The sequence below is a fragment of the Camelus ferus genome, chromosome 21 (assembly GCF_009834535.1).
Source record: "Camelus ferus isolate YT-003-E chromosome 21, BCGSAC_Cfer_1.0, whole genome shotgun sequence".
NCBI classification, from domain to species: domain Eukaryota; kingdom Metazoa; phylum Chordata; class Mammalia; order Artiodactyla; family Camelidae; genus Camelus; species Camelus ferus.
In genome coordinates, this window is record NC_045716.1 from 5,337,712 (window position 1) to 5,354,454 (window position 16,743).

Here is a 16,743-nt window from a genome sequence, read left to right on the forward strand (position 1 = left end):
AAAAATTGTTTTCAGGTTTATTGAAGTCATTAAAGATGACCTACATAAACAAAGAGATATACCATTTTCTGTTTTGGAAGTCTTTATTTCCTAAGCATGTAAATTCAACTCAAACTGTTCCATAAATTCAATGCTATTTCAATCAAAATTACAACACACTTTTTTTTCTTTTTTTGAATTTGATAAGCTAAGTTAAAAATACATATGCGAAACAGGAGGCCAAATAGCTTGCAGAAAGCAAGGTTCGGGCTGGACCAGGGGTAATCGCCTTAGAAGATATTGATACTTAACCATGAAGCTGTAAAATCAAGAGCGTAGAATTAGTTCAGGAATAGCCAAAATGACCAATAAAACAGAATAAAGAACCCGTAAACAGACACAAACAGATGTGGAAAGTTGAATTAGGTCTTCACTAACAGTGCAGGTCATGGAGAAAGGATCAAAAATGGTACTGGGATAATCTTTTAACCATAGGGAAATAATTTAGACCTATATCTTACATCATACCTACTCAATCAAGTTCAAGTGGATTAAATACATAAAAGTATAAGGCAAAACTATAAAACCTTTAGATAATAATACAGGATAATGTTTTCATATAATCTCAGGGTAGGGAAGGATTTCCTGAACAAGATTTAGAAAACATAAACCCAAAAGAGAAAGATTAATATATTTAACTGCATTCAAAAACAAACAAACAAAAAGCCCTGGTGATTAAAAAAAAAACCCATGAACTTGGAGAAGATGCTTGTAAAACATAACTGACAAATAATTTACAACCAGATGCAAAATAACTCCTACAAAGCAAATAAGAAACACAGAGCTCAATAGAAAAATTAGAAAGATATGTTTTAATGTCCACTTCACAGAAGAAACATGGATGCTCTTAAATATATGATAAGATGCCCAACCTCAGTAATTAAGTAGGTGTGAATTAAGATCATAATGTGAGACCACTGCATAACCAGTTTGGCTAAAACTAAAACAATCTGACAATATCAAGTGTAGACAAGTAAATTAAACAATAAGAAGAAACTCTCACATACAGCTGATAAGTGTGGAAACTGGTAAAATAATTTTTGAAAACTATTAGTATTATCTAATAAAGTTGAAGAGGCACACAGCCTGAAACAATTCCACTGCTGGATAAATACCTTAGAGTAACTTATGTGTGTACCGAGAAACAACCCAAGTATATATTAATAGTAAAATGGGTAAATACACAGTCATAGATTTCAAACAAGAAAATAGCATACAGTGGTTAAAGTTAATGAATTACCAATATATTGATGAATCTCTGGAATATAATGTTTTATAAAAGAGCAAGTCACATATGATACCTACTATATGATTCCATTTATATCAAGATCAAACACATGCAAAACTAAACAATAGTGTTTCGAGATAATGAATACGTAATAAAACTATAAAGGAAAGCAAAGGAATGCTATTTGCAAAACTATAGTCCTTACCTCTGAGAAGGAAGGGGAGGGGACTGTGTAGGGAGAAGTTCACAGGTTAATTTATTTTCTTAAACTTGAAGATGAGTACTTGACATATGTCTATGATATATCATTCTTTTCAATCTATTCAATATTTAGCAAAGATTTCATTGAGTGTTCAAAAACCCTCACGTTCAATCAGGATGACCTCAGGGAGGAACAATTGGAACGCCACTGTAACTAAACTGACCAACTGTGGTGGACTTTGTAAAAAGAAAGTCTTGGTTGGGGGAGGGTATAGCTCCATAGTAGAGTGCATGCCTAGCATGCACGAGGTCCTGGGTTCAATCCCCAGTACCGCCATTAAAATAAATAAATAAACCTAATTACCTCCCCACAAACAAACAAACAAAAAAGACAAAAAGAAAGCCTTGGAAAGGGAACAATCTGTTCTTTTCTAAAAGGAAGTGGAGAGCAAGAATTCGTCACTGTCCGCCAAATCCTGCCCTCCCCTCCCCCCCCCCGTTTCCGATTTTCCGATCCCCCCCATTCCTTTAATACTCTCACTCCTCCATCACCACTGTATTCTCAATATTTTTCACTTCTCCCCCTTTTGAGCAGATTGCCAGGCCCTTTCATACTTCCTTGTCCAGGGGATTTTTGCCAGGCAAAATTTACCAGGCAGCGTGAAGTCAAAGGCTCCTCCTGGGTTTTGTAAGAACCTCAAGTCTCTTGAAGAGACTATGTCAGGCATCCTGGGGGGAAGAGGGGCAGGGCACAGTGGACCAAGAGAAGGGGAGCTAGGAAGCCCTCAGCACCATAGATTAGCTTCTGACTGTATGTTTCAGACCTTCTTTCTTTTCCACTCTCCACATACTTTTGATGCAATAGGACATGTTCATACTGTAATGTGACTTCTGGAAACATTCTTAGTAGCTATTCTGACATTGGAAAGCCAGCAATGACTTAACCATTTACAGAAAAGATTGCAAGCCAATAAACCCAACCAAATGTCTCTCCAACTCCACCCCTCCTTTATCAGACCTCCAAAATACCCATGACCCCTCCAATGCTGCCGTACTCAAGGGGAAGTGTGACTGAGGAGAAGTAGGAATGCCAAGAGATGGAGTCTTAACTGATTGCATTTAAATACCGTCTTCTGCAAATTTTACAAAACCACAGGAATGTATCAACAAATTATGAAGGCCCCTCCCATAGTCTTGAGAGGGGCTCTTGCAAGTGAGGCGCAGTGAAACTTAAGCTTTAATAGCTCAGTATATCTTCTGGTGGACCTGAGGAATGTCTGCTGAATGAGTAAAGGAATCAAATATGAGACACTTGCATTTTAGGAATCTCTTTGGTAGAGTGGGAATTTTTTATCTTATCCTATCTGTCAGGGTCTGTATATGTTATCTTTTATTAATTCCATGCTCATCAAATCTTCTGATGAAAAATTTTCCCCAGGTACCTAGTACAGGGGAGGTGGTGGGTACACAGCAGAGCTAAGTGAAAGTACATTTCCCAGTGCAAATAGATAAGTGGTCAATCTGGTTAGGATATCAGCCTCCTGGGAGTTTGATTTGTGTAGCTGGGTCCTGAGAACCTGACACCTCAGGGTGCCCTGACGAAACTCAGTTTCAGAACATGGCAATGTGGCACCCCATGTACCATCACTCGCAAAACCTTGTCAGCAGGTTGGCCTTTCTCAGGGAGAAGCATCTAACTCATCAAGCATACCTCAAAACCGTCACTCTAAATAACTCAAAATAACATCCAAACTGGGTGAGAATTGTAGATTAACTGGATATACACAGGTGAGATTGAAAAAAGGGGGGATTGCATTTTTCCCCCACTGCTTTCCATACTTAAAAAAAACGCTGTTTTCATAATAAAATGAGAAAGATTACTTGCCAGTATGTGGGATTGGGAAAGAATTTTTTGCAGCTGTGAGACAAGCAGGTCTTAAACCCTCTAGGGCAAAGGCAACAAAGGGCAGGAACCCCTCAGCAGTTGCTCTAAAACTGTCCAGGGACACACTGGGTATTGCTTCAAGACCATGGTCAGATTCCTTAGTCCCTCAAGTTTCAGGCGCTTTGAGGGGACGAGGAAAAGAATGGGGGTAACATTCACCATTTACCAACTGATCCTATTCTTATGGAATTTTTAAGGCTGGAAGCACACAGATCATTGCGCTAGTCACAGATGGGCAACCTAGGACCAAAGGTAAGTTGCTCCTGCAAGGTTTACATGGTTAGTGGTGGATGTGAGGATTCTGGAATAGATTTAGGATATGGTTTTTAGGCCTAAGAAATTCAGAATCGAGTGTCACAGAGGCTGTAAGGGAAGATATATAGCGAGCCAGCCGCTGTCCCAGATTGTTTGCTGAAGGGGAGTCAGAACCCCACCTCTTCAGCCAAATTAACAGCTGGTAACAGTTGGAAGCAACTGTCAGTTCTTAGAATTTTGAGCTTGCAAAAATCTTGGAATTAATGATATTAGGGAAGGGTTGTTCCTCCTGGTCCCATCCATCATTCATCAGAAGGCGACTGGGGCCACCAGCTGTCACATACAAACTTAACTCCTAGCCAGGGCAGCAATTGGAGTTGGAAAGAGGATAAAGCCAGTGTCCAGCAAGTTGGTATTTCAAAGAAGGTCCCCCAGGAAAGGTTGATCTTGTCTTCTTTAAGAAGAAACAGGAAAGAAACAGAGGAAAGCATGGCAAAACAAGATAAAAAGTCTCAAATACGTATCTCCAGAGGGTAAATGTGACAGTAAAAGAAAAGGATAATAGAATATCTCTGGAAAGATAAATAAAGAACTGATAATTGCCTCCCAGGAGGGGAAGCAAATTTGGAGGGTTTAGACATAGGACAGGCTATTTTTTTTTTTTTTTTTTTTTTGCTATATAGCCTTTTCTACATTTAGGTTTTGAAACCGTGAATTTTCAATCTGTTTTTTAAAAAATCAGATTTTAAAAAAGAAAACCAGGGAACTGCCCTTAAAACTACAGCTGTTTTAAAACAACTGGGAAACGAGGATCTAACCAGCTCAGTAAAATCCAGCTCTCACCGGGGCCCTTGGTGGCGACGCAGAGTGCGTGACTGAGGGTGTTTTGCCGCAAGCCGCCTTCAGGCACAGCTGCCTCTGAGGAAGCATCTCTTTCCAACATGAGGCCAATGCACGTTCCTCATTCCTTTCTAGTGTTTCTTGCTGTGACTACTAAATACCTCCCTGAAACTAAATATTTCCTTTTTTGGAGAAGGATTAAGTATAGGCAGAATGCTATTTTAACAGCTATCATCATGCTGTCTAGTTCAATATAACAAAGTTCCTGTCCTGGCCAACAGCCCATACGAGCATGGTTTTGCTCATATTTGTAAGTAAGGATTTTATACACTCATACCCATTGATATGATATATACTATTTTTCTTTAAAACTTATCTATATAAGTATGTCTGTCTATACATACATATATATACTTTTTAAGAAAAGTATTTCAGAGACACTGCATGATAAAGGATCGGATTTATAGAGAGTGGTGTCACATAGGATGTGAGATAACCCATGTAGGATGTAGCAACAGGGGTAGGTGTGCAGCACGAAAGAACAGAGCGTTCAGGAGGCAATGTAGGACAGCAATTTAAAGCCTGGATTCTGGAGCCATGCAACATGGGAATCAAGCTTTACCACCGACTTAACAATGTAACTTTTAGCAAATTATTCACCCCATGTGACTCTGCTGCCATCTCTCAAATGAAATCAGTAACAGGAATCAAAGGTTTGTTATAAAGGTTTAGTTAACAGATGAGATATCTGGAATAGTGACTGGCCACATGGTAAGCACCATGCAGAAGTATTTGCTGCTGTCACTCTGCAAAGGACAATTTGGCAATGTGGACCCAGGCCATAGTCCTTCTGGTCCCTAGGTAAATATTTTCACCCATGTGTAAGGATATATTCTATCAAGGTCGATCATGACCTAGGTGAAAATGTCCTCAAGACGATCAACTTGTTAATTCCATGCTCACCCAGCAATTGTCTTGATGACTAATTCAACTTTCCAGGTATATGTCCTTAGGAAATAAGCCCTCATATTTTGAGTGAGACAAAGGACATTTGTTTCCTGCCCAAAAGGGGACTCTCCATTTACAAATTAATGCTTTGGCATTCTGCTTTACATGTTCAGCTCGTGTGAGTATTTCACTGAGCCTGCACCTCTGGGAATACACTCGGAAAGTCTAGTTTGTGGACTTTCCCGGTGAAGGTCCAGAACCTGGACCTTTGTGTAGTTACCAAGGAAACATCACTCCAGAGGCCTCTTGGAGACCAGTCAGCTGTCTTCCTCCCCAGGTGAATCCCCCCTAATGTTACTACCTCATTGTAGGTAGGGAGCACACATTCCACATGGTTGCAAAACACTGTGGTCACTTGGTTAGCAAAATGTTCCTTTATTACACAGCATTTATGTATAGTAACTGTATTTGAAAGCCCACAGGCTTTTTTTTACATATATGTGACAAAATTGAACTAAGAAAGGAGTTGGTGATTTTTTTTTCAAGCTAAAGCATAAACAGAAGGGGTTGAGCCTTTTTGTAGGAAAGGAACAGGTAGAAAGTATATTCTGAAGCATATTTTTCTCTTTTCTCCTACAAGGTCCTGGGTGTTTAGAGTTTATGTCACATTTTGATAAATTATTTGGGAAAATAGTTTTCTGTTGAGAGTCACTGGAATTGAGATGCTCAAAATTCTAATGTCAGTCTCAGGTTGAGTCATAACAACACTACGTTCGAATCCAGTCTCATGAAAGGCCCTCTGTGACCTGTACTAGTCTCCAGCTAGAATAATAGGTTTTATTCTGGGACTCTAGTAAGGGGGTCATTGACAAACTAGAGTTGGTTCAAGGGAAGGCAACCGTAAGAACAATCTCACATGTATCAGTCAGGATATTTTTAGTTGCAAGTAATAAAACACTTGACTCAAACCGGGCTACGAAAAGGGAGAATTTGACTCATGTAACTGAAACCATATAATTCTGAAGTAGAATTGTCTTCATACAAGGCTTTGCTGGAGGTTCGCGTGATGCAACCAAGACTCAGATTTTTCTCTCCATCTGCTTTTTGGGCACCATTTTCAAGTAGGCTCTTTCTTTCATGGTCTAAGACAGATGTCAACAATTTCCAAGGCTCTATGCACCCTCTCCCCCATCGCACACCTTAGAACCATTGTGCTAAAGTCCTGAGATTTACTCTAACTGGACTGGCTTAAGTCAGGTGCCCACCTCTGCTGCCATCACTGTGGCCAGGAGAATGGAACGTTAGCCTTGGCCATGAACTCCACCCTTGGGGCAGGGAGGGAGTCAGCTTTGCCAGAATCACATGGATCCCTGCTTGGAAATTAGGGCTGGTGGGAAAAGGGAAGAGGAAATGGATGCTGTGGAAGTAATCAACAAAATGTATGCACTTCAAGACATGAGGAAGACCTAAAGGAACAGGAGTCCTTAGCTTGAAGAAGAGAAGACAGAAAGAACAAGGCAGTTTTCCTTGAAGATTTGAAAGTGTCCTTTGGAGGAAGCATTAGATTTATTCCATGTAATTCTAGAATGACTGATGGTTATACTTATAGAGAGGCAGATCTTGACTAAATTTAAGGGAACGAAATGTAAAAATCTCCCTCCTTCTATCCCATTCCTTCCCTGCCACTCACCTTCCTCCATTTCTACCCTTCTGAGATAATCTCTATAAACTGCTGAATGAAAACCTTTAAGATTAGAGCAACCCATCAAGACCTGACTATGTCTTACAGAGTTGACTGTCCCATCACTTCAAGCAGGATTTCTTCTCTAGTGGAACATGGGCCAGCTAAATGTAAGGCGCAAGGATTCCATGTCTGAGGCAGAATAATTTAAGGGAGATTTGGGAGTACTTATAAAAGGGTGACAGTAATTTAAGGCATTTTAGATTAAGTTTTGATTGTTGATGGAACAAAAAAACTGTGCGCCCCCTTTCCTTAAAACCAGGGCAGTGATGGCAGATGGAGTGAGTAATGAGGTAAGGAGAAGAAATAGAATTTGGATGAGAGGAAGTGAAGGTCAGTTCAGTCAAAGAGCACCTTGGAACAGATTGTGGATTCAGGAATGAGCGGAACACATAGGGAGGCAAGAACTTTCACATGGATGGCCAAAGTCCCTCTGACATATAAAAGGGCTGGTTCGACTGAATGTTATTTGGGTCTTCCATTTACACGTGAATAATTAAACTTATCCTTTGACTGTTCTGGTCCACAGTAGAAATAATAGAAAAACACTGTTAACTGTCTTAATTTATTTCATAGCTCTGTCTGTTCCAATTTATTCCTGACATATTAATGAAATAGTAGCTATCATTTTAACTAATATTTCTAGTGTAGTCAGAATAGCAAACAAATAAAATACACTAAATTTGCTCTTTCTTAGAATACAAGAGTAGTCCAAATGAGATTGGATTTTTTCCAGGCCTAGTAATAAACTGAGTCTTAAGAATAAATAATTACGTACCATTTATTGAATGCCTATTCTGTTTCACATATTGCTTATCACTCAACACATCTCATTTAATACAAATTTCAGAACAACCCTGTGAGGCTGTTATTATTATCTCCACTTTACAGATGAAAAATGAGGTCTGGAAAGATTAAATAAGTTGCTCAAAGTCAGCTACAGCTAATACGCAGTAGAACCAGAATTGGGACCTAGTTCTTTCTGACTAAACCCACGTCCTTTCCATATGATGCTGCCTTTATGCATTAAGCATGTTTATGTGTGTGTTGAGAGAGCCTGCTCATGACACTATGTGGTGGAATATCTGGCCTGTGTACACAGCAGCCTCAAAACAGAAATGTAATTTTATTATTTTATTTTTTAATAGAGGTACTGGAGAGTGAACCCAGAACCTCATGCATGCTAAGCACGCACTCTACCACTCAGCTATACCCACCCCCCAAAATAAAAATTTTAATTCTCCTTACATGTCTGTTACACATAGAAATAAACAAATGCAGGGGGGAAGGGAATCACTGTGAAGAAATAAACATGACATGTGGGTTTTCAGAAGAGCCTTTAAGTTCTTTGGTGCTTAGGAATGTGAACTGTGAACAGTCTTATGTTTTTCTCCCTTTGTTGTGGATTTGTTTTTGAATGAGTTGTATAGCAATGACACATTTGATTGTTATTTCTTGGGCTTGTTTTGAAATGTGTATTGAAGCCTTGTGAACTTTGCAGTTCCTAGGGTCACGCATTTTTTTCTTGATGACTGCTAAATGATGTATTTTTTCCAAGACTCCTAAGGGAGCATGACCTCCTTTAACCAGCAGTTCTTAATTTTCAAAAAATTTCCTTTATTTTTATCCTAAGCTAGACATTCCTTTTTCTAGTTTCTCTTTCAATTTAGCCAACCTTGGTATGCTCAGCCTCTGTGAGGGGTTCATAAGGAGGACACAGTGGGTTGGGTGATGTTTCAATTATCAGCCCCTCAGACACCCTTCCCCGTGCCTACCCTCATTACCCTCTTACAATGGCGCCCTCTTCACATCTTCTCACGATGGATGATTGGGTCATTTACCTACTTATTGACTGTCCCACCCCTACGATATAAGTTCTAGAGGGTAGAGACCTAACCCTCTATCTCACTGTTGTGTCCGCAGCAACTTAGCAAGGTACCTGGCATAGGAGGCTCTGAATAAACATTTGCTGACTGATTGAATGACTGAGTGACGATCTTCAGAACCTAGCAGTGCCAACCTCATGAATGGTGCTCCATGAATCCTAACAATGAATGGTTAAGGGAGATGGCAGAGTCTGATCTGCTCCCATGCTGGAACATTCAGTATTTGTTCTGTTCAGAACAGACGTTAAGGGGAGGGAAATGCTCCTGAAAATCATGTGGGGGCTACGAACTGAAGTGCTTCAGAGGAAAGGCACATGGCCCAAGCTGAGTCAGTCACTGGCCTCTATCTTCCTGGGCACATTGATCTGCCCCAGGATAGGCACAAAGTCCCAGCCAGTTCAATCAGTGTCTTTTTAACCAATATTTCTCAAACTTGAACTAGAGAAAGATATTCTTTTTTCCTCTGGTCAGAGAGCTGCAGGGACGTGCATCCAAGGCAGCTATGCCTTCTACTCCCACAGAGGAAGCTGGTCTGAGAGGATGACGCCAAGAGGCCGAGATTCAAAGGCAGGAGATGGGGAGAGAGCCCTGATGGCCAGGGTCCAGCTGACACGTCCTTACCAAGGCTTAACCGTTCAGCTTCAAATCTGTGAGCTGATCCAGCATTCTTTCATAAATCACCCCCTCGAGAAACAAAACGCTTGAGCAGCTAGAATGAGTCCAGGAATCCCAGCTAATACAAATGTGAGTAGGTAGACAAAAGCATAGAGGTTAGATTAAATATGATTTTTTATAAATGCTCAGAACTAAACACTTAAAGGATAGATATTTATGACTTTCAGCCAACGTGTATTACTGCTCTCCCTAGTACGATCCTCATTTATACAGTTAGCTTTGGCCACTAAAGTAGGAAATGAAGTGTGATAACATGATAGGACACAAAACAAAAGTAGAAAAAGACAGACATGACTAGATACACAGCAAGAGTACAACTACAGAGCACAGTGATGGAGTGAAATTGCACAAACTTCTGAGTCACGCGCTTTGATGTGCATCCAGTTTCAGTTTACTAGGAGCATGATGCTGGGCACATTGCTGGACACTTTGAGCCCTAGGTTTTCTTCTCTGTAAATCAATGATACTATCTCTCAGGGTCGTTGACAGATTAAATTAAAACATAGTAGGTAAAGTCCTTAGCACAGTGCCTGGCATTCAATAAATGTTACTTATACCCTTTATGTTAAAAATAATAACACACACTGCATTACGAATTTAAAAACACTAGAAGAAACACTTCTGAGTGTTAACAGTACTTGTGTTTGGATTCATTGATTTATTGAACAAATATTTTTTGGATGCTGACGATGGACAGGGATTAGATACAACAGTGGGATACAACAGTGAACAAAATTTTAAAAGTTATTGACCTCATGGAGCTCAAATTCCTGATGGATACAGACAATACACAAACAAGTGAATTAAACAGTGGGTCACATGTCCTGAAAAGCTACAGTCAGTGCCTGGTATTTGTGTGTGAGGAGGTGGTCCTACAACAATTTTAAGCCCAATGTCCTGAAAAGTCTCACTGAGAAAGTAATATTTGAGCAAAGACTTGAAGGTGGAGAAGGATGGCAAGACCATGGATATATTTTCTTTTTTCCCCTCATATTTACTTTTCCCATTTTTTTAAAATGAGTATTTGGAAACTGAGTTTTAAATTAAAAATTAAATGGAAACTAAAATCAGAATCTTACTAAAAGTATTTATTATTATAACTTATCTATGGCCTTTTGGCTTTAAAAATATTTTTTCCTTATCACTTATTCTCAAAACACCGTGGCATGGCTAGAAGGCAAGTAATATTTTTTCCCCTTGTTTTACAATTGAAAATGAACTTCCTCAAGGTCATACAAGTAGAAAGCATTAGAAGAAATTCTTGAAATTCAGCTTTTCATGCCCCAGATCTCATGTTCTCTAATAAATGCCCATTCCTTACAGCTCATATACATGGGATCATCTGTCTTCTCCTGAAATTTATCTATCTATCTATCCCTGCAGGGGTACTGATCAATAACTTCTAACAACTCAACACTTATTTATTATATTCATTGGAGTAGGAACTGCAACAATATTGTAGTCGCTACACAGAAGGGCGTGTCCATAAATATTTGAGTGGGCTCGTGTTATTGAATAAGCCATATAGCAGTGACTATGTGTTATTTAGTATGTTGCTATTTAAAATTACCTTTATCTGACTTTTTTTTCCCCTAAATTGTTCTGCTTTGAATGAAAATTGTCAATGTTATACTGCTAACATCTGTCAAGGTTATGTTCTGGACTAATTTGCACATATAGCCATTGTGCTCATTGACACTTTTTACCAAAAATGAGAGTTGGAAAATGTGCCTTGAGCTTGTTAGGAGGGAGGGGCGAGTTGAATATTCCATTCTTCTAAGAGCTTGATCCCCAGTGAGTAGTTCTCATTCTGACTTTCTTTGCAACTTTCCTGCCCACTTCCTTGACAATCTTAGCTCAAACCCAGCATTTGTATTGCAACTCAGAATCAAACATACAATTAAACTAAATACAGTAGTGACATTTTCACTAAAATGTATAGTTATAAAATATAGTTATTAAAAATATTGGCTTAGAGTTTGATATAATTAACCTTAGGGCTTGATATAATTAACCTTATAACAAAAGCATACTTTTTCTATTTGTTAGAATCCAGAAAAATGTAAGCCTTAGAACAATAGTATTAAGATAAAATCAGATGGCCTTTTGTTTCTATGATTCAAAAAAGAAAAGAAGAAAAAAGGGAATGAAGGAGAGATGGAAAATTACTTTGCTGAGAACCAAATCGTTTGCCTCAAGAAGAGAACCAGGATTTCCTCATCTATTAGATACATGTAGATATGGCTGTAAATTAAATGAGACAGAATGTGTAAAAACACTACAAAGTAGTACAAATTAGATGTCCAATCCCTGTTCTTTGCACCTTCATCTGAATCTACATTTGCACAAATGTTAGAAGATTTGTGAATAATGGCCATCATTTCTGCCTTTTATAAAATCTCTTTTGCTCCTATTTCCTCAATTATATTAGCCCATTGATTCAGGTGTTAACTTCAATAGAATATCCTTAAATTGAGGACTCAATAGATTTTCGAAGTCTTGGATTAATGAACATCTCTTTAAGTCTCTCTTTTCCTCCCAGATCTCAGAGAAGAGTCAGAGTTGGGGGTGAAGGCTTTTCTGGGTCAGGATCTTTTCAGAAAGGGCATGGTGTATTTAAACTTGCGTCATGGTCACAACTTGAACAAAAGCTTTCAAATATTTAAAAAGCAAACTAGATAGTTTGAAAGGCAAAGAGAAAATAGCTTTGATCCTTAACGATTTTACCAGGAGCCATTTGCATGTTCTGCTTTGCAGAGCCTGCACATTTATCTGCATATCGTAAAGCATTTTGCGAACACTAAAGTCGAGAAGTCCCCAGTGTAGGCAGTTAAGGTAGGTCCCCCTGCCTTTGTCCATTCTCTCTCACAGAACTTCCCTGAGCTGTATTTCTTGCTTCTATGCTTTTAGACTTCATTGCTGGCAAAAATGGACTCTTCTTCACTGACGGAGAAGGATCTGAGAACAGAAGAAGCAAATGCAGTGCTATCCACGGGGTCCATGTCTGAGTTCCCTGTTGCCACAGCACCCAAGGACTCAGCTGAGGATGGTTGAACTGGAATATTGGCTGAAAATGCAAGTTCATATTTGAATTCAAATTCCTGCCTTTCCCTGTGGGAAATGTGGAAAGCCAAATGATTCTATCATTACTTTTAGGGTTCAAGGACCCCACTCTTCAAATCTCTAGGGGACTGTGAGTGAGGTGCGTGTCAGGTGGAAGTATGGTGGAAAGACTGCAACCACAAAGGGGCTGCTAGTCTTCATCCCCCACCCCGGCCTCCCAGCAAAACTGAAAACTTGAAACTTGAGTCAAGGGACTTTGAATCTGACTGATCCTCTCTTGGTTCTTGGAATGAGGGGCTGCTCCGGGCTCACTCCTTAGTAGAGCAGATTTACTGAGGTGATTTCAAATATAGTTGATCCTTGAACAATGTAGGGAGGTGGGGTAGGGGGTTAGGGGAGCTGACCCTCCTTGCAGTTGAAAATCGGCCTATAAGGCCTCCGAATCCACAATTCCAGATCCATGGATTCAGCCAACTGGAGATCATTTGGTATTGCAATGTTCACTATATAAAAAAACAACCTGCTTATAAGTGGACCTGCAGGGTTCAAACCCATGTTGCTCAAGGTCAGCTGTACATGTGCAATCCAGGACTACCCATGTCAGATGACTCTTTTTTAAACTTATTTTTGAGTGGCCAAATATACGCAGCATAAATAGTACTGTTTTAACCATTTTTAGGTGTACAAGTCAGTGGCGTTATTACATTAATTACATTCATGAACAAGTTCATCCATTCATTCAATAAACTTTAACTGAATGCACACTACAGAGCAGGTGCCACTTCTGTGAACACAACAAACATCCTGGATGCAGGGCGTTGTCTTCATTTTAGCATAGAGAGGTAGAAAACAAACAGAAAACATGATAAACAAACAGCCTCTGTGGCACGTTGGCCTGTGATAAGGGCTATGGTTAAATGCCAGGTCACAGTGCTCCCACATCTGAAGGCGTCTGTGTCCTTCAAAAAGCACACAGACCTTTGCTCTTCTACCTTTTCCCCTACAAAGCCCCGCCTCCGATGACTGCTAGTGCTCTGGGAGAGTTCATTGGTTCCCTGCCTGGGTAATTCATAAAGAAGATGCGTTCATTTGAATGGATCTTTGACTAAATATACAACAAATTCTGAAGACAGTTGGGGCGGTCGAGAAAAAAGGGTAGAGGTCTCTGCTACACATAGTGTGCTTTCCCAGCAACACACTCTTCACTTTGAGAACAAGATTCAAGGCACAGAATTCAAACAGGAAGACATGCATGCTTCACCAGTAATGTGAGATTTTTTTTTTTTTAAAGAGGGGGCTGTATAGAAACATTTGCATTTTGAAAAGTCTTTCTCCTCAAAAACTTACAGTGGCCAAGGAGGGAAGGGGTGAGGAATAAAGTGATCTATTATGTTCGTGGTGACAATGGAAAGGAGGTCCTGAAATGTTTGCTTTTGTCAAGTGCAAGCATGCTATCGGATGTTTCCTGTAAAATGTTAGTTTCTGCTCAGACTCTTTTGGGTTGCGAGGAACACTTATATACCATAATAGTTGTTTATTTTAAGAATACATGGGGAGGATGGTAACTAGATATCATGGTGGTAATTTTGAAATGTATAGAAATATCTAGGAATATACAAAATAGGGAAATATATAGAAATATGCTATGTTGTATACCAGGTACTAACACAGTGTTATAGGTCAATTATACTTAAAAAAAAAACTCACAGAAAAAGAGATCAGATTTGTGGTTATCAGAGGTGGGGGGTGGAGGGGGTGGGGTTGGATGAAGGCAGTCAAAAGGCACAAACTTCCAGCTGTAAGATAAAGAAGTACAACGGATTTAAAGTACAACATGATAAATACGATGAACACTGCTGTATGTTATACATGAAAGATTTTAAGAGAGTGAATCCTAAGAGCTCACATTACAAGTAAAAAATAGATTTTTTCCTATTTCTGTAATTTTGTATCTATATGATATGATGGATGTTCATTACAATTATTGTGATAACATTTCATAATGTAAGTTAAATCACTGTAATGTACACTTTAAACTTATATAGTGCTGTATGTCAATTATATTTCAATAAATCCAGAAGTAAAAAAAAATGGAACGTAAGGGAGAAAAGTAGTAAGTATGTGATGGTGAAACTGGGCCATGATCAAAATTAACGTACCAGTGTGGGACAAAGGGACACCTGTGCCTCCAACTGAGCTGCTCCAAAAGGATGCAACAGTCCTAATGTGGTACCCCAGCTGGAAATGCATCACCTGAGAAAACATCAGGCAAAATCAAATAGGGGGGACAGTGTACGAAATAACTGAACCCATTTCTTTAAAAACGGCAAAGAAAGACAAAGGCTGTTATAAAGCAAAGGAGACTAAAGAGTAGGGTGACCAACCGGCCCTGTTTGCCTGGGACTGAGTGGTTTCGCAGGACACAGGACTTTCAGTGCTAAAATTGGAAAAGTCTAGACAAATAGGAATAAGTTGGTCACCCTCAGAAGAAGACAATAGTTAAATGCAATGTGTGAAATGCGTGATCTTGGCCTGGAGGGAAAATACTATAAAAGATATTATTGGGACAAGTCACAGAATTTGAAATTTTTAAAAAATTGAGGTAAAATGTAACATAAAATTTACTATTTTAACTATTTTTAGGTATATAAAATACAGTGACTTTTAAGTACCTTCATAGCATTGTGCAACCATCATCACTATCCACAACGCTTTTATCTTTCCAAACAGAAACTCTGTACCCATGAAACAGTAGCTGTCCATTTCCCCCTCCCCCAGCCTCTGGTAACCACTATTCTATTTTCTCTCTCTGTGAATGTGCCTCTATTAGGGACCTCATATGAGTGGAATCATGCAACACTTTCCTTTTGTGTCTGGCTTATTTCACTTAGCATAATGTTTTTAAGGTTCATCCATGCTGTAGTGTAAATCAGAATGTCATTCCTTTCTCAGGCTGAATAATATTCCACTGTATGCGTAGATCACATATTTTGTTTGTCCATTCATCTCTTGACAGACCTTTGGGTTGTTTCTACCTTTTGGTTATTATGAATAATGCTGCAGTGAACATTGGTGTAGAAACATGGACTTTTAAATTAAAGTATTACATCAATGTAAAAGTTCCTGAATTTGATGCCTGTATTGTGGTTGTAGAAGAAAATATCTTTGTTCTAAAGCAATACACACTGAAATATTAAGAGGCAAAGGACTATGATATATGCATCTTGTTCTCAAATGCTTCAGAAAAAAAAAGAGAGACAAAGGAATTGCAGCAAAACATTAAAAATTGATGAATCTGGGTAAAGAGTAGGTGAGTTCCCTATATTATTCTTGCAACTTTTCCATAATTTAAGAATTTTTAGGATACGTGGGAAAGAAAGGAAGAGAGAAATTTTATTTACAACAGCCAGGCTTCATGGAGAAAGAGGAATCCGTGAAAAGCCAGCCCTCACAGAGCCTGATATGTAATAAGAGGAGTGGAGGGTAACTCAGGATTCATCACAGCTTAACTGGGTATCTTGTCCCTGTGAACGGAAGTTAGCCACTGTGCCCTTTCGTAGCGCTTTGCTGTTATGGTTTCTCAACTACCCTCTGCTTCTTCAGCTGCTCCTGTTCCTGCCCACTTATTTCTGCATCTCGTCCTGTCCTCTCTTCCTCTTGTCTTCAGCTTGCTCACAGCAGCTTCTGTTTCCTCCTGGTTTCTAGTTCCTCTTCTCTGTGTGTGTGTTGACTGCCATCTTCCGCTGGTCCAGGCAGCTGTGATGGGATCATGTGGTACAGAGCATGACGATCTATACATAGAAAGAGCTACAATCCTGGCATGTGAGCACATTGCTTGGCCAGTCCGGTCCAGCTTAAAACACTAGGCTAGTAATACGTGTTGTGGTTTAGGGAGCTGGTATGGGGAGTGCAGTGGAGAGAA